The sequence below is a fragment of the Schistocerca nitens genome, chromosome 7 (genome assembly GCF_023898315.1).
Source record: "Schistocerca nitens isolate TAMUIC-IGC-003100 chromosome 7, iqSchNite1.1, whole genome shotgun sequence".
Classification (NCBI taxonomy): domain Eukaryota; kingdom Metazoa; phylum Arthropoda; class Insecta; order Orthoptera; family Acrididae; genus Schistocerca; species Schistocerca nitens.
The window spans coordinates 414297190-414316874 of record NC_064620.1 but is presented as its reverse complement, the minus strand read 5'-3'; the positions used below and the strand labels follow the sequence as shown (position 1 = coordinate 414316874).

Below are 19685 nucleotides of genomic sequence, written 5' to 3'. Positions count from 1 at the left end.
GAACCATTTTTAGTCTTCCTTTATTATTTTTCCTTCTTTGTTCATGTTCCTATTCAAACCGAGCGAGGGGGCGCAATGGTTAGCACAATGGACTCGCGTTCGGGAAGACGATGGTTCAAACCCATTATTTCCCTAAATCGCCGCAGAAAAACACCGGGATGCTTCCTTTGAAAGTTCACGGCCGGCTTCCTTCCCCATCCTTAACAGAATCCGAGCTTGTGATCCATCTGTACTGACCTCGATGGCGACTGGACGTTAAACCCAATCTTCCTTCCTTTTTTTTTTGTACCTATCCCACGTTACTCTGTAGTTCACATTTTACAGCTTCCTCCTGTAGGGCAACAGCGCAAACGCTTCGATTCTCTTCCTCTCTGGTTGTCCCACAGTCAGTGTTTCACAACCATACAATACTGTGGCCTAGATGTACGTCCTCAGAAATAGATACCGCAAATCAAGGCCTCTGTTTGGTATTAGTAGTTTTCTTTTGACCAGAAATGCACTCTCTGCCTGTGAAGGTATGCTCTTAGTGTCCTTCTTGCTTCGCCTGTCCTTTGTTATCATGCTTCAAAGATACCATAATTTCATGGTCATCCATTCGGATAGTAAGTCTCTCGCTATTCTCAATTCTGCTATTTCTCATTACTTCCATCTTTCTTCGGTCTACACTCAATCTTTATTTTGTCCTCATTAGACACTTCATTCCTATTAACAGACCATGTAATTATTTGTCACTTACACTGAGGACAGCTATGTCATCAGCGAATGTTATCACTGATATCATTTTACTAAGAACTTAAATAACACTTTTTAACCTTTATTTTCTTCATTGCTTGTAAGTGTCATAGCTTCAACTCAGGCGCTAAAGATTTCATCCCTGTCTTACTCCATTTTTGCTTCGAGCACTGCGTTCTTGGCCTTCCAGTCTTATTGCTTCCTATTCATTCTTGTACATAATATATATTATCCGTCTTTCTCTATATCTTATTCCTATTATTCTCATCAATTTGAACATCTTGCCCATTTTACATTACCTAACACTTTATGTAGGTCGACAAATCATTTTTCTTAAGTCTTGCATCCATTATCAAGAGCAACGTCAGAATTACCACTGTGGTGGCTTCACCTTTCCTGAAGCCAAATCGACCGGGGTCTAACAGACCCTCAATTTTTTTCCATTCTTCTGTACATTGTTCTTGTTAGCAACTTGGATGTATGAAACTTTAATTTTGGGATAATTCTTGCGCTTAACTTCTTTTGCTGTCTTCGAAATTATTTGAAGCACATAGGAGAGATGGTCGGATGTCAATGTAATTTCGTATACGTACACACTATTAAATAATATGTTACAGGTAGATAGGCCTGCAGAGTGAATTTGTGTTTGTGTTACCAGGCCTCGTAGTGTACATTACAGGCGTGAACACGTCAGATGCTGAATGATAACTGTGGAGGACATACAGACGACGTTAGCTGTGTGAGCACCTGACGGAGTGGGCCTCCATTTGGGCAGATGGTCGGATCGCGCAATATTCTCTTTCGTGTGGCTTTAGACGTGACACTGCCCGGATGCTGGACAGCCTGGGAACGTCAGGGCAATGGAACTCGCCATCAAGGGTGCGGTCGACTACGTTTCACCACCAGAAGGAAGGATCGCAGTATTGTGAACAAAGCGCACCCTAACTCTTTCACAACCTCGCCTGCCACCCGAGATCAAGAAATAGTATTCTGCGTCATCCCACAATATTTGTCGGATACTAGCAGTAGCAGCACTAGAAAATTACGTCCCAAGAATTACGAATCGTGGTATGACCGGAAGTGCTGACGAATGACGTAGTATTGTTTTCAGTTACGGATTGTGGTTCTGCAATACCGCAGAGGATAAATGGCGGCGGGAATGGTTATGATTTTGGTAGAGGTACGATCCCTTCTTTGGTTTGAAGAGGAATACGAGTTTTAGTCCTGACATCTTTGTAAGGGGAGCAATTGTGTTCTAGGCACTTTGGTCCGGAACTGCGGTGCTGCTACGGTCGCAGGTTCGAATCCTGCCTCGGGCTTGGATGTGTGTGATGTCCTTACGTTAGTTAGGTTTAAGTAGTTTTTAGTCTAGGGGTCTGATGACCTCAGATGTTAAGTCCCATAGTGCTCAGAGCCATTTGAACCATTTCAGCAATTGTGTATGACCTCAAGTCACTCGTGACATTGTTTAGGAAATCTGCTAGTTACAATGGTACGCCGTGGAAATCCTTCGTCCTCATTTGTTACCTCTGATGTTATGTATCGAGGTGCCTTTTTTCGATAGGAGCGTCCACATATGGAATACATCTCTATAAAATGTCTTCGTGATGTTGAGGTAGTCCCGTGGCCAGCAAGTTCGACACAGCTGTCCGAGATGGAATATACGTGGTATCACCTCGGACATAACTATGTTATTCTGCCAATATCGAGGATATCGAGGCCTAGAAAAAAATTATTGGCTACCTCGTCTCAGGAGAGGATGCAATGACTTCTGGTTGTTGCACTTCGTTTTATCAGGCGGCGTATTTTTTCAAAGGTCCGAGTATGTGTGTGCGGTCTTGTAGTTTCTACACACCAATATGAAGAACCGTTTGACTGACAATTTTCCCAATGACTTTAGAAGCTCCGGTGGAATGTTACGTATGCCTTTTGTCTTATGCTATGCTATCGTATGTCTTCCTGTGAACTGTTGAATTCTAAAACCGAATCTTCCGTGTCACCAAGTCAACTCTCACTTGTTCCTCTCTCATGTCACCTGACAACTGAAGGTTGTTTAGTTTTTTCTATATGCATAATATGTGTTTCCGACGGCCATTTGGCCGGCCGAGTGGTCGAGCGGTTCTAGGCGTTTCAGTCTGGAACCACGCGACCTCTACGGTCGCAGGTTCGAATCCTGCCTCGGGCATGGATGTATGTGCTGTCCTTAGGTTAGTTAGGTTTAAGTAGCTCTAAGTTCTAGGGGACTGATGACCTCAGATGTTGAGTCCCATAGGGCTCAGAGCCATTTGAACAGACGACCATTTCTTTCTCTATTTAATCACATTTTTTCTGTCTGCATCTCTCATTACCTTTCCTATATTTCTTGTTTACTTCATTCCTCCGGAAGCGTTACTAAGCGAGAATGGTAGACACTATAAGGGGAAGTTTTGGTCGAAAGTCACAAAAAAGGAATGAAGATCACAATTTTTTTCATATAAAAAGTGTTTTTATTAAATGAGGTTTACCACTTTATTGTGCGTGCACTGAGATATGACAAAATTATTTCATAACAAATTAAAAATAGAGGCTGCAGCCGTTTTCAAAGTATAAGCCTCATGACACGCTTTATTTTGCGTGAAGTGCTATACAGATACGGGGCTATTCGTGAAACTATAAAAGTAGAAAATTCTCAAATTGATATGAATGTGCCGGGACCATCAGGGTATGGTTTTGAAAAATGCCTCAAAAATGGCAGCTATATGAAAACCATGACAGTTTCTGGGGACGGCCTTTTGAAATCAAATGAGTAAAAAAAAATATTAAAAATTCGAATACAGAAAGAAGCTCTCTTTTTGGTCCCCTAAATTTAATTATCTTTAATTAAAAAATCAAATGAATCAGTTAATCTGTCGAGGATCTAGAGCGCTGCGAGCGCTGAAAAATATTGTCTCGAGCAAAACGCTTTTAAAGTTTGAAGTAATACAAAAATAGTTGTTTCAAAATTTATGGTTAATGTGCGATACTGGGACCACAGACGCATCCTTCCTCTTCCCTAAACGTGCTCAGGTTCTGAATTTGGTGCTGTGTTTTCTCCTAATCAGTGCTGTTAACAAACTGAGAAATTCTTTACTCCGTGGCGGCAACGAGTTTACTGTCAGATTAACCGGCAAAGATTTTGCTGTTCGTCCCTAATACGACTCCTGAGGCGTTCGCGGTCTACAGAGTAGACGACTAACCGGCGCTAAATATACCTGCAGCTATGTAATTACCAACACGTTCATGGACTTCAGAATAAATAACCTTCTCTGAATACACCTATAGCCATATCAGCTGCAATTTCAACAAATTTTCGCCGCAATGAAGATGGTTCGGAACCAGTGAACGCATTGAAGCTCTCGTTGTCCTTTTGGGCACTGGCACCGGTGCATCTTTTAAGCAAATCTTCACTGGACAAAAATTCGCAGACTGGTCGAATCTTTACTTGAACCAATCCATCGAGCGCCTACAGCTGCTTATATTTCGGTCGGCACACGGTTCCATCCGCAAGCTGTAGCTTCTAAAATAGTTTCACAATCAAAATAATCCTTCTTATGGCGTGATATGTATACTTCAGAGATGCAAATTATTCCATGGATCCCGATCTGGGCCCCCGCTGTAACTTACTTTCTAATGAGATAAAAAAGACGTAGTGTAGCGTAACAAATTTGTGCACTACTGGCCATTAAAATTGGTACACCAAGAAGAAATGCAGACGATAAACGGGTATTCATTGGACAAATATATTTTACTTGAACTGACATGTGATTACATTTTCACGCAATTTGGGTGCATAGATCCTGAGAAATCAGTACCCGGAACAACAACCTCTGGCCGTAATAACGGCCTTGATACGCCTGGGCATTGTGTCCAACAGAGCTTGGATGGCGTGTACAGGTGCAGCTGCCAATGCAGCTTCAACACGATACCACAGTTCATCAAGAGTAGTGACTGGCGTATTGAGACGAGCCAGTTGCTCGGCCACCATTGACCAGACGTTTTCAATTGGTGAAAGATCTGGAGAATGTGCTGGCCAGGGTAGCAGTCGAACATTTTCTGTATCCAGAAAGGCCCGTACAGGACCTGCAACATGCGGTCTTGCATTATCCTGCTGAAATGTAGGGTTACGCAGGGATCGAATGAAGGGTAGAGCCACGGGTCGTAACACATCTGAAATGTACCGTTCACTGTTCAAAGTGCCGTCAATGCGAACAAGGTGACCGAGGCGTGTAACCAATGCCACCTGATACCATCACGCCGGTTAATACGCCAGTATGGCGATGACGAATACACCCTTCCAATGTGCGTTCACGGAGATGTCGCGAAACACGGATGCGAGCATCACGATGCTGTAAACAGAACCTGGATTCATCCTAAAAATGACGTTTTGCCATTCGTGCACCCAGGTTCGTCGTTGAGTACACCATCGCAGGCGCTCCTGTCTGTGATGCAGCGTCAAGGGTAACCGCAGCCATGGTCTCCGAGCTGGTAGTCCATGCTGCTGCAAACGTCGTGGAACTGATCGTGCAGATTGTTGTTGTCTTGGAAACGTCCCCATCTGTTGACTCAGGGATCGAGACGTGGCTGCACGATCCGTTTCAGCCATGCGGATAAGATGCCTGTCATCTCGACTGCCAGTGATACGAGCCCGTTGGGATCCAGCACGGCGTTCCGTATCACCCCCCTGAACCCACCGTTTCCATATTCTGCTAACGGTCATTGGATCTCGACCAACGCGAGCAGCAATGTCGCGATACGATAAACCGCAATCGCGATAGGGTACAATCCGACCTTTATCAAAGTCGGAAACGGGATGGTACGCATTTCTCCTCCTTACACGAGGCATCACAACAACGTTTCACCAGGCAACGCCGGTCAACTGCTGTTTGTGTATGGGAAATCAGTTGGAAACTTTCCTCATGTCAGCACATTGTAAGTGTCACCTCCGGCGCCAACCTTGTGTGAATGCTCTGAAAAGCTAATCATTTGCATATCACAGCATCTTCTTCCTGTCGGTTAAATTTCGCGTCTGTAGCACGTCATCTTCGTAGTGTAGCAGTTTTAATGGCCAGTAGTGTATTTTCACAATCGAAACAATCCTTTTTGTGGCGTAATATGTATGCTTCAGTGATGCAAATTATTCCAACGATCTCGATCTCGGCCATCGCTTAAAGATAAGATAAGATAAGACATAGTGTAGCATAACAAATATGTACATTGTAGTGTATGAGGCGAGTTATCAGATTCCCGTCAGATGGAGAGGAACTCATAAGGTAACAATTCATGCGATGGACGGTCAACTTTTTATAAAGCTTGCAAGAAGCCTTGTCTGGTGGACCAAAAGGTACAATTTCAAGCCGGTTCGCTAAGCACTGCACACGCGTCGTCGAGAATCTGGCACTCATCGAGTATCTGCGGTCGCTGTATACATAGGGACATCTCCTACGGCGGGATGGGAGGTCGTATCTTTTAAATAATGTACGGTAATACGACAGACGACGCGCTCCCAACGGCGCTGTCTGCGCGGAGAGTCGCGTTTAGTATGCCTCATTTCCGGCGCTGCACCGTAAACTCTTACGCGTTCCGCCGCGGCGGTGGGTTTCTGTGTAGCGGCAGAGGGGGTGGAACGCCGGGGGCAGTTTCGCGGCGAATAAAGGTATCATTTTGCAGGCGCCTGCCGTAAAAGCTGGAGCGCCGAGCAGCAGCTGCCGCGATTTACATAGCGGCTGCACACGCAGCGAAATCCCGTTCTGCAGAGCAAATACCGCGCGGAGCTGCTAGCACGGCGCGAGGCGAGCACAGGGCAAGAGCATGTAGGGTGCGACCTCCTCCACAGCGGGCTTAGCACATTCTGCCCGCTGGGATTCTGCGCACTCTGCCTCTTCCACAAACCACGCCGTGTCACACATTCGGTATGTGCCGAGATGCGAGGGTTCTCGCTTAATTTCTCTTCAGGTTAACGACCTATTCTACTGAAATGTGACATCACTATTGTTTTAGAATTTGTCAGTTTGAAAGCTGTATATATCACGAGAAATATCAGTTTGTTTAGTATGTTTAGCACTACCATTTTGAAAGCATGCACTGATTGATACGTATTCTTTGGTTACCAGACAGCCGGCCGGGGTGGCCGAGCGGTTCTAGGTGCTTCAGTCTGGAACCGCGCGACCGCTACGGTAGCAGGTTCGAATCCTGCCTCGGGCATGGATGTGTGTGATGTCCTTAGGTTAGTTAGGTTTAAGTAGTTCTGAGTTCTAGGGGACTGATGACCTCAGATGTTAAGTCCCATAGTGCTCAGAGCCATTGGAACCATTTGGTTACCAGACGTTCTGTTATTGAGTAGAGGTCGGTGGAGCGAATGAATCAGTTGCAGAGAGAGAGAGAGAGAGAGAGAGAGAGAGAGAGAGAGAAAGAGAGGGGGGGAGGGGAGAGAGTCGCTGCTGGGTAAGGATATTTAATGCCAGACGTGCCATAGAGAGAATGAGTTTTGTGGTGCTCCCTGGTGTAATTGAATACAGAGGAGGGATTTTTGAAATGTTTTTGTAAAGACATGATACATTTGGAAGTACACGACATTGCAGTGCAGTGTTGTACAGAAGTAGATGAAATTTTCCTTCGGGCACGCATGTAAGTCCGAAGGAACAGGCGCTGCGGCGATTCCAATTCGATTCTACACAGAGTACGCGAAAGAGCTTGCCCCCCTTCTAACAGCCGTGTACCGCAAGTCTGTAGAGGAACGGAAGGTTCCAAATAATTGTAAAAGAGCACAGGTAGCTCCAGTTTTCACGAAGGCTTTTCGAGCAGATGCGCAAGACTATAGGCCTATATATCTCTGACATCGATCTGTTGTAGAATTTTAGAACATATTTTTTGCTCGCGTATCATGTAATTCCTGGAAACCCAGAATCTACTCTGTAGGAATCAAAATGTATTCCGGAAACAGCGATCGTGTGAGACCCAACTCACCTTATTTGTTGATGAGACCCAGAAAATATTAGATACAGGCTCCCAGGTAGATGCCATTTTCCTTGACTTCCGGAAGGCAATAGATGCAGTTCCGCACTGTCGCCTGATAAACAAAGTAAGAGCCTATGTAATATCAGACCAGCTGTGTGGCTGGATTGAAGAGTTTTTAGCAAACAGAACACAGCATGTTGTTCTCAATGGAGAGACGTCTACAGACGTTAAAGTAACCTCTAGCGTGCCACAGGGAAGTGTTATGGGACCATTACTTTTCACAATATATATAAATGATCTAGTTGATAGTGTCGGAAGTTCCATGCGGCTTTTCGCGGTTGATGCTGTAGTATACAGAGAAGTTTCAGCATTAGAAAATAGCAGCGAAATGCAGGAAGATCTGCAGCGGATAGGCACTTGGTGCAGGGAGTGACAACTGACCCCTAACATAGACAAATGTAATGTATTGCGAATACATAGAGAGAAGGATCCTTTATTGTATGATTATATGATAGCGGAACAAACACTGGTAGCAGTTACTTCTGTAAAATATCTGGGAGTATGCGTGCGGAACGATTTGAAGTGGAATGATCGTATAAAATTAACTGATGGTAAGGCGAGTGCCAGGTTGAGATTCATTGGGAGAGTCCTTAGAAAATGTAGTCCATCAACAAAGGCTTACAAAACACTAGTTGAGTATTGCTCATCGTTGTGGGATACATACCAGGTCGGGTTGACAAGGAGATAAAGAAGATCCAAAAAAGAGCGGCGCGTTTCGTCACAGGGTTATTTGGTAAGCGTGATAGAGTTACGGAGATGTTTAGCAAACTCAAGTGGCAGACTCTGCAAAAGAGGCGCTGTGCATCGCGATGTAGCTTGCTTGCCATGTTTCGAGAGGGTGCGTTTCTGGATGAGGTATCGAATATATTGCTTCCCCCTACTTATACATCCCGAGGATATCACGAATGTAAAATTAGAGAGATTCGAGCGCGCACGGAGGCTTTCCGGCAGTCGTTCTTACCGCGAACCATACGCGACTGGAACAGGAAAGGGAGGTAATGACAGTGGCACGTAAAGTGCCCTCCGCCACACACCGTTGGGTGGCTTGCGGAGTATGTAGATGTAGACTAAAACCGTTACGTAATATATGAAAAGTATTTGCAGTTTTGGATATGGACAACCATCAGCTTTGTGATGATGACAATGAAGATCTGTGGCGGACCGGTGCTCGAATCTGGACTTACCGGTTATCCCAAGAGCTCGCTTTAACATTAGGATATGCGAGTACACCTCACGACCAAACCTAAACTTCCATATGACACCAACCACGTGTCTACAACCTGCACTCGTACATCCTTTATGTATATTCCCGTACAGCGGAGATATTTTAATAGAAGTCTCTTACACGTCCATCCTTCTGATTAGAGATCTGAGGGATTCCGGTCGTTCACTTATGTAATAAAATGGAGCACCTACAGGCGTGCCGGCCCATGTGGCCGTGCGGTTCTAGGCGCGTCAGTCTGGAACCGCGTGACCGCTACGGTCGCAGGTTCGAATCCTGCCTCGGGCATGGATGTGTGTGATGTTCTTAGGTTAGTTATGTTTAAGTAGTTCTAAGTTCTAGGGGACTGATTACCACAGATGTTAAGTCCCATAGTGCTCAGAGCCATTTTTGAACCTACAGGCGTCCTTTCGATGTTATTTATTATACAGCTACGAGTTACGGTGATTCAATGCTACCTGAGCTCGTGTAGGCTGGTTGGGGGCACAACATCGTTGTTACAGTCTACGGAAACCAGGTGATAGATTTTGGCCATGATGGAATGGTGTATAAAAATGGTTCAAATGGCTCTCAGCACTATGGGACTCAACTGCTGAGGTCATTAGTCCCCTAGAACTTAGAACTAGTTAAACCTAACTAACCTAAGGACATCACAAACATCCATGCCCGAGGCAGGATTCGAACCTGCAACCGTAGCGGTCTTGCGGCTCCAGACTGCAGCGCCTTTAACCGCACGGCCACTTCGGCCGGCGAATGGTGTATACGATTGGAGTTAACCCCCTCAGCATCAGTTAAGGCCTGAAGACGGTATACTGCAATATCGAAAGGACGGCTGTAGATGTTCTATTTTATTACATTTTAATTGAAAATCGCTTGCTCAGTGTCAGCGGATAAATGTATGCATGTCCAAAGGAACATTGCGTCGGGGTTCTGAAGAACACAGGCACTGCAATATCGTATTTATCCGTCGACACCGCGCAAGCGACTTTAAATTAAAATGCCTCCCCTCTGGAGGAATATACACTACTGGCCTTAAAACTGCTACACCAAGAAGAAATGCAGATGATAAACGGGTATTCATTGGACACACATATTACACTAGAACTGACATGTGATTACATTTTCAAGCAATTTGGGTGCATATATCCTGAGATATCAGTACCCAGAGCAACCGCCTCTGACTGTGATAACGGCCTTGATACGTCTGGGCATTGAGACAAACAGAGCTTTGATGGCGTGTACAGGTACAGATGACCATGTAGCTTCAACATGATACCAAAGGTCATTAAGAGTAGTGACTGGCGTATTGTGACGAGCCAGTTGCTCGGCCACCATTCACCAGACGTTTTCAGTAGGTGAGAGATCTGGAGAATGTGCTGGGCAGGGCATCAGTCGAACATTTTCTGTATCCAGAAAGGCCCGTACAGGACCTGCAACATGCGGTCTTGCATTATCCTGCTGAAATGTAGGGTTTCGCAGGGATCGAATGAAGGGTAGAGCCACGGGTCGTAACACATCTGAAATGTACCGTCCACTGTTCAAAGTGCCGTCAGTGCGAACAAGAGGCGACCGAGACGTGTAACTAATGGCACCCTATACCATCACGCCGGGTGATACGCCAGTATGGCGATGACGAATACTCGCTTCCAACGTGCGTTCACCGCGATGTCGCCAAACAAGGATGCGAGCATCATGATGCTGCAAACAGAATCTGGATTCATCCGAAAAAATGACGTTTTGCCATTCGTGCACCCAGGTTCGTCGTTGAGTACACCATTGCAGGCGTTCCTGTCTGTGATGCAGCGTCAAGCGTAACCGCAGTAACGGTGCTGCAAACGTTGTCGAACTGTTCGTGCAGATGGTTGGCCGGCCGAGGTGGCCGAGCGGTTCTAGGCGCTACAACCAGGAACCGCGCGACCGCTCCTGTTGCAGGTTCGAATCCTGCCTCGGGCATGGATGTGTGTGATGACCTTAGGTTAGTTAGGTTTAAGTAGTTCTAAGTTCTAGGGGACTGATGACCTCAGATGTCAAGTCCCATAGTGCTCAGAGCCATTTGAACCATTTGCAGATGGTTGTTGTCTTGCAAACGTTCCATCTGTTGACTAAGGGATCGAGACGTGGCTGCACCATCCGTTACAGCCATGCGGATAAGATGCCTGTCATCTAGACTGCTAGTGATACGAGGCCGTTGGGATCCAGCACGACGTTCCGTATTACCCTCCTGAACCCACCGATTCCATATTCTACTAATAGTCATTGGTTCTCGACCAACGTGAGCAGCAATGGTGCGATACGATAAACCACAAACGCGATAGGCTACAAGCCAATCTTTATCAAAGTCGGAAACGTGATGGTACGCATTTCTCCTCCTTACACGAGGCATCACAACAACGTTTCACCAGACAATGCGGGTGAACTGCTGTTTGTGTATGAGAAATCGTTTGGAAACTTTCCTCATGTGAGCTCGTTGTAGGTGTCACCACCGGTGCCAACCTTGTGTGAATGCTCTGAAAAGTTAATCAATTGCATATTACAGCATCTTCTTCCTGTCGGTTAAATTTCGCATCTGTAGCACGTCATCTTCGAGGTGTAGCAATTTTAATGGCCAGTAGTGTAAATAGTGGATGCACGAGTGCAGGTCTTATACATGTGGTTGACGACCTATGGAAGTTTGGGTCTGGCCGTGAAGCGTGTTCGGGCAGTCTAAGGATTATCCGTCTCGGTAGTCCAGCGTGTTGACTCAGAGGCTGCCTGCTCTCTGTTATAAAAAATGAGTGAAGGGATCAACAACGAACATCAACGGACGTCATGTGACGTCCGCTACGATCAAACATAAAAAAACAAAATGGAAGAGAAAAAAGGTCAGGCGACCGCTAGCGACAAGCGGGAAATCGGGGTCGAGTCCCGGTCCAGCACAAAATTTCATTGTAGTCATTCCAGCTGACGGTCGTCCATATTCTCAGCTACGAATACACTTCATGTACTTGTGGAACAGGGCGATATAAGATGAGTTTTATTTGCTGCAAGAGCTAGCCGAGTAAATATTGCAGAGATTATGTTGTTTTTAACAATATCTGCGTTTTGGTATTTAGGGCAAATTATTCATGTGTTTAGAAACTTAATCATAATTCTTCAGCCTCCCCCTTCAGTTAAAGTATTTCTTTAGAAAACAAAGAGTAAATTTTATACAATTTAAATAGTATTTGTGTGAGTTAATTTTCATGTTGTATGACGCTTGTAAGGAAACAGTTGTTGTTCATATTAGTACGAGGCACTTCTCTGTTCTTAAAAGGAATTCAGTATAATTTCAAAATACTGTGTTATTCATCAGCAAACATTTCACTAAAGTTTATCGTCACAATCTGAATGAATATTAGAACTTTACTGCATTGTAATGCCTTGCACTATTGCGTGGACAGCCTAGCTACATTTTTGGAAAGATTACAAAATTGAAATTTGCAAAATCTTCTTAAAATATGGCAAATAAGGAAGGAGTGATTTATTTCGAGGTCATACTTTTCAGTACTTCATATTTCACCACTATGCAGACAGATAAAAGCTCAGTTATCCCATGCAAGGTAGAAAACAATTACAGGTCCAAGACGAACTTTTTGAGGTGAAATTAGGAACTGTTTTCATTTGCAAAGTTTTCAGATTATTCAGTCGGTTCATTTTTCTAAGAGAGCACAACTTTAATACATAAGTTAGCCCTTGTATTTGATGTGAAACTACGTGGCAGATTAAAACTGTCTGTCGGAACGAGACTCGAACTTGGGGCCTTTGCCTTTCGCGGGCAAGTGCTCTAGCAACTGAGCTACCCAAACGCGACTCACACCCTTAATTCATCCAGTATCTCGTCTCCTACCTTTCAAACTTCACAGAAGCTCCCCTGCGAACCTTGCACAAGTAGCATTCCACGAAGAAAGGATACTGTGGAGACATGGCTTAGCCACAGCCTGGGGCACGTTTCCGGAACGAAATGCAGTTTCATATCAGCGCACACACGCTGCAGAGTGAAAATTTCATTCTTGATCGTGTATGATTGTTTCATGAGGAGACCATTATATGTATTATCTATAATCACTCTTTATATTTAATTTCATTTATAGATCGTCAGACTCAGTTTAGCGTAACTGATATCATACAAATTGAAAATAATTCACGCATTAGTGTTCGTATCCAAAACTATATTCTAGATCAGAATTCATAGGAATTTAAAACTTTATTTTTATTTCGGTAGCGGGAGGTTTTGTCACACACGGTTTCCAAATATCAAGTTTCAAGATGACATTGTTAAAAAAATATAGACCTGCCGAATTGTTTTACAGTAACCGCTTTACCTGTAAGAGCACACGCCAGAGTATGAAGTTTACCGGTCGTACCCAAGAAGGGATATTTCATCATGTAATGTTACCTGATTTACGTTTCCCCGAGTAACCTCTTGTTTATCCTTTTCAGGGCGGCAACCTTAGCGGTTCTGCAGCGGCCATATCGTCGCGCCAAGCCTACGACAGTACGGATACGTTTTCGCTTTTGTGTTATGTTTATCTGCCACCGCGTCCGTACGATTGCCCCCTCTGTTACAAAATGGTGCTGAAATCTTTGCGAACATCTGGGTCTACTTGCGTTTTGAGGAAGCCTTGTATATAATAGATCTATGGTAACTAAATGCTATACTTCCACTTCATGTTTGGTGAGAACCATATACGGAGTGGTCTAAATTCGTTTACAAACTACTAGGACTTGCAGAAGTAACTCTATAGACAATATCTTGAACTGCTACTCATGTTTGGAAACGCAACGTTTCTGTGCTACAATCGTTTGAAATCATCTTTGTTATGTAGGTATGCAGCAGTGTAGTCACGGTGGGTGCTGGTTACGTCGAATCGGCTGATATCATTTGACGTCTATCCTCTCTCTTTGACCTGGTTCATGTTCATTGTATCTGTGAGTGTTAAAGACACATACCTGAGTATACGTTTGCACCGACATAATCCTTCTGTATACTTTCTGAAGCGTATTCGTCATCTCAGTGCATCTCAAAACGTCTACGTTTTACCTTTCGGCAACACAGGTTCGTCGTTAAGTACACCATCCCAGGCGCTCCTGTCTGTGATGTAACGTCAAGGGTACCCGCAGCCATGGTCTCCGAGCTGATAGACCATGCTGCTGCAAACGTCGTCGAACTGTTCGTGCAGATTGTTGTTGTCTTGAAAACGTCCCCATCTGTTGACTCAGGGATCGAGACGTGGCTGCACCATCCGTTACAGCAATGCGGATAAGATGCCTGTCGTCTCGACTGCTAGTGATACGAGGCCATTGGGATGCAGCACGGCGTTCCGTATTACCCTCCTGAACCCACCGATTCCATATTCTGCTAACAATCATTGGTTCTCGACCAACGCGAGCAGCAATGGTGCGATACGATAAACCGCAATCGCGATAGGCTACAAGCCTACCTTTATCAAAGTCGGAAACGTGATGGTACGCATTTCTCCTCCTTACACGAGGCATCACAACAACGTTTCACCAGACAATGCGGGTGAACTGCTGTTTGTGTATGAGAAATCGGTTGGAAACTTTCCTCATGTGAGCTCGTTGTAGGTGTCACCACCGGCGCCAACCTTGTGTGAATGCTCTGAAAAGTTAATCAATTGCATATCACAGCATCCTCTTCCTGTCGGTTAAATTTCGCATCTGTAGCACGTCATCTTCGAGTTGTAGCAATTTTAATAGCCAGTAGTGTACATAGTGGATGCACGAGTGGTTGATTGGAAAAGAGCACAGGTAGTCCCAGTCTTCAAGAAGGGTCGTCGAGCAGATGCGCAAAACTATAGACCTATATCTCTGACGTCGATCTGTTGTAGAATTTTAGAACGTGTTTTTTGCTTCAGTATTATGTCGTTTTTGGAAACCCAGAATCTACTATGTAGGAATCAACATGGATTCCGGAAACAGCGATCGTGTGACACCCAACTCGCTTTATTTGTTCATGAGACCCAGAAAATATTAGATACAGGCTCCCAGGTAGATGCTATTTTTCTTGACTTCCGGAAGGCGTTCGATACAGTTCCGCACTGTCGCCTGATAAACAAAGTAAGAGCCTACGGAATATCAGACCAGCTGTGTGGCTGGATTGAAGAGTTTTTAGCAAACAGAACACAGCATGTTGTTCTCAATGGAGAGACGTCTACATACGTTAAAGTAACCTCTGGCGTGCCACAGGGGAGTGTTATGGGACCGTTGCTTTTCACAATATATATAAATGACCTAGTAGATAGTGTCGGAAGTTCCATGCGGCTTTTCGCGGATGATGCTGTAGTATACAGAGAAGTTGCAGCATTAGAAAATTGTAGCAAAATGCAGGAAGATCTGCAGAGGATAGGCACTTGGTGCAGGGTGTGGCAACTGTCCCTTAACATAGACAAATGTAATGTATTGCGAATACATAGAAAGAAGGATCCTTTATTGTATGATTATATGATAGCGGAACAAACACTGGTAGCAGTTACTTCTGTAAAATATCTGGGAGTATGCGTGCGGAACGATTTGAAGTGGAATGATCATATAAAATTAATTGTTGGTAAGGCGGGTGCCAGGTTGAGATTCATTGGGAGAGTGCTTAGAAAATGTAGTCCATCAACAAAGGGGTGGCTTACAAAACACTCGTTCGACCTATACTTGAGTATTGCTCATCAGTGTGGAATCCTTACCAGATCGGGTTGACGGAGGAGATAGAGAAGATCCAAAGAAGAGCGGCGCGTTTCGTCACAGGGTTATTTGGTAATCGTGATAGCGTTACGGAGATGTTTAATAAACTCAAGTGGCAGACTCTGCAAGAGAGGCGCTCTGTATCGCGGTGTAGCTTGCTCGCCAGGTTTCGAGAGGGTGCGTTTCTGGATGAGGTATCGAATATATTGCTTCCCCCTACTTATACCTCCCGAGGAGATCACGAATGTAAAATTAGAGAGATTAGAGCGCGCACGGAGGTTTTCAGACAGTCGTTCTTCCCGCGAACCATACGCGACTGGAACAGGAAAGGGAGGTAATGACAGTGGCTCGTAAAGTGCCCTCTGCCACACACCGTTGGGTGGCTTGCGGAGTATAAATGTAGATGTAGATGTAGACTTATGGAAGTTTGGGTCCGGCCGTGAAGCGTGTTCGGGCAGTCTAAGGATTATCCGTCTCGGTAGTCCAGCGTGTTGACTCAGAGGCTGCCTGCTCTCTGTTATAAAAAATGAGTGAAGGGATCAACAACGAACATCAACGGACGTCATGTGACGTCCGCTACGATCAAACATAAAAAAACAAAATGGAAGAGAAAAAAGGTCAGGCGACCGCTAGCGACAAGCGGGAAATCGGGGTCGAGTCCCGGTCCAGCACAAAATTTCATTGTAGTCATTCCAGCTGACGGTCGTCCATATTCTCAGCTACGAATACACTTCATGTACTTGTGGAACAGGGCGATATAAGATGAGTTTTATTTGCTGCAAGAGCTAGCCGAGTAAATATTGCAGAGATTATGTTGTTTTTAACAATATCTGCGTTTTGGTATTTAGGGCAAATTATTCATGTGTTTAGAAACTTAATCATAATTCTTCAGCCTCCCCCTTCAGTTAAAGTATTTCTTTAGAAAACAAAGAGTAAATTTTATACAATTTAAATAGTATTTGTGTGAGTTAATTTTCATGTTGTATGACGCTTGTAAGGAAACAGTTGTTGTTCATATTAGTACGAGGCACTTCTCTGTTCTTAAAAGGAATTCAGTATAATTTCAAAATACTGTGTTATTCATCAGCAAACATTTCACTAAAGTTTATCGTCACAATCTGAATGAATATTAGAACTTTACTGCATTGTAATGCCTTGCACTATTGCGTGGACAGCCTAGCTACATTTTTGGAAAGATTACAAAATTGAAATTTGCAAAATCTTCTTAAAATATGGCAAATAAGGAAGGAGTGATTTATTTCGAGGTCATACTTTTCAGTACTTCATATTTCACCACTATGCAGACAGATAAAAGCTCAGTTATCCCATGCAAGGTAGAAAACAATTACAGGTCCAAGACGAACTTTTTGAGGTGAAATTAGGAACTGTTTTCATTTGCAAAGTTTTCAGATTATTCAGTCGGTTCATTTTTCTAAGAGAGCACAACTTTAATACATAAGTTAGCCCTTGTATTTGATGTGAAACTACGTGGCAGATTAAAACTGTCTGTCGGAACGAGACTCGAACTTGGGGCCTTTGCCTTTCGCGGGCAAGTGCTCTAGCAACTGAGCTACCCAAACGCGACTCACACCCTTAATTCATCCAGTATCTCGTCTCCTACCTTTCAAACTTCACAGAAGCTCCCCTGCGAACCTTGCACAAGTAGCATTCCACGAAGAAAGGATACTGTGGAGACATGGCTTAGCCACAGCCTGGGGCACGTTTCCGGAACGAAATGCAGTTTCATATCAGCGCACACACGCTGCAGAGTGAAAATTTCATTCTTGATCGTGTATGATTGTTTCATGAGGAGACCATTATATGTATTATCTATAATCACTCTTTATATTTAATTTCATTTATAGATCGTCAGACTCAGTTTAGCGTAACTGATATCATACAAATTGAAAATAATTCACGCATTAGTGTTCGTATCCAAAACTATATTCTAGATCAGAATTCATAGGAATTTAAAACTTTATTTTTATTTCGGTAGCGGGAGGTTTTGTCACACACGGTTTCCAAATATCAAGTTTCAAGATGACATTGTTAAAAAAATATAGACCTGCCGAATTGTTTTACAGTAACCGCTTTACCTGTAAGAGCACACGCCAGAGTATGAAGTTTACCGGTCGTACCCAAGAAGGGATATTTCATCATGTAATGTTACCTGATTTACGTTTCCCCGAGTAACCTCTTGTTTATCCTTTTCAGGGCGGCAACCTTAGCGGTTCTGCAGCGGCCATATCGTCGCGCCAAGCCTACGACAGTACGGATACGTTTTCGCTTTTGTGTTATGTTTATCTGCCACCGCGTCCGTACGATTGCCCCCTCTGTTACAAAATGGTGCTGAAATCTTTGCGAACATCTGGGTCTACTTGCGTTTTGAGGAAGCCTTGTATATAATAGATCTATGGTAACTAAATGCTATACTTCCACTTCATGTTTGGTGAGAACCATATACGGAGTGGTCTAAATTCGTTTACAAACTACTAGGACTTGCAGAAGTAACTCTATAGACAATATCTTGAACTGCTACTCATGTTTGGAAACGCAACGTTTCTGTGCTACAATCGTTTGAAATCATCTTTGTTATGTAGGTATGCAGCAGTGTAGTCACGGTGGGTGCTGGTTACGTCGAATCGGCTGATATCATTTGACGTCTATCCTCTCTCTTTGACCTGGTTCATGTTCATTGTATCTGTGAGTGTTAAAGACACATACCTGAGTATACGTTTGCACCGACATAATCCTTCTGTATACTTTCTGAAGCGTATTCGTCATCTCAGTGCATCTCAAAACGTCTACGTTTTACCTTTCGGCAACACAGGTTCGTCGTTAAGTACACCATCCCAGGCGCTCCTGTCTGTGATGTAACGTCAAGGGTACCCGCAGCCATGGTCTCCGAGCTGATAGACCATGCTGCTGCAAACGTCGTCGAACTGTTCGTGCAGATTGTTGTTGTCTTGAAAACGTCCCCATCTGTTGACTCAGGGATCGAGACGTGGCTGCACCATCCGTTACAGCAATGCGGATAAGATGCCTGTCGTCTCGACTGCTAGTGATACGAGGCCATTGGGATGCAGCACGGCGTTCCGTATTACCCTCCTGAACCCACCGATTCCATATTCTGCTAACAATCATTGGTTCTCGACCAACGCGAGCAGCAATGGTGCGATACGATAAACCGCAATCGCGATAGGCTACAAGCCTACCTTTATCAAAGTCGGAAACGTGATGGTACGCATTTCTCCTCCTTACACGAGGCATCACAACAACGTTTCACCAGACAATGCGGGTGAACTGCTGTTTGTGTATGAGAAATCGGTTGGAAACTTTCCTCATGTGAGCTCGTTGTAGGTGTCACCACCGGCGCCAACCTTGTGTGAATGCTCTGAAAAGTTAATCAATTGCATATCACAGCATCCTCTTCCTGTCGGTTAAATTTCGCATCTGTAGCACGTCATCTTCGAGTTGTAGCAATTTTAATAGCCAGTAGTGTACATAGTGGATGCACGAGTGGTTGATTGGAAAAGAGCACAGGTAGTCCCAGTCTTCAAGAAGGGTCGTCGAGCAGATGCGCAAAACTATAGACCTATATCTCTGACGTCGATCTGTTGTAGAATTTTAGAACGTGTTTTTTGCTTCAGTATTATGTCGTTTTTGGAAACCCAGAATCTACTATGTAGGAATCAACATGGATTCCGGAAACAGCGATCGTGTGACACCCAACTCGCTTTATTTGTTCATGAGACCCAGAAAATATTAGATACAGGCTCCCAGGTAGATGCTATTTTTCTTGACTTCCGGAAGGCGTTCGATACAGTTCCGCACTGTCGCCTGATAAACAAAGTAAGAGCCTACGGAATATCAGACCAGCTGTGTGGCTGGATTGAAGAGTTTTTAGCAAACAGAACACAGCATGTTGTTCTCAATGGAGAGACGTCTACATACGTTAAAGTAACCTCTGGCGTGCCACAGGGGAGTG

At 44.3% G+C, this 19685-nt stretch overlaps 1 protein-coding gene across 1 annotated transcript in view; it reads right to left on the bottom strand.

Moving 5' to 3' along the window:
• LOC126195666 (uncharacterized) overlaps positions 1-19685 on the bottom strand; it is a 332282-nt gene that overhangs the window by 176811 nt on the left and 135786 nt on the right. The gene's annotated exons all lie outside the window — the stretch shown is intronic.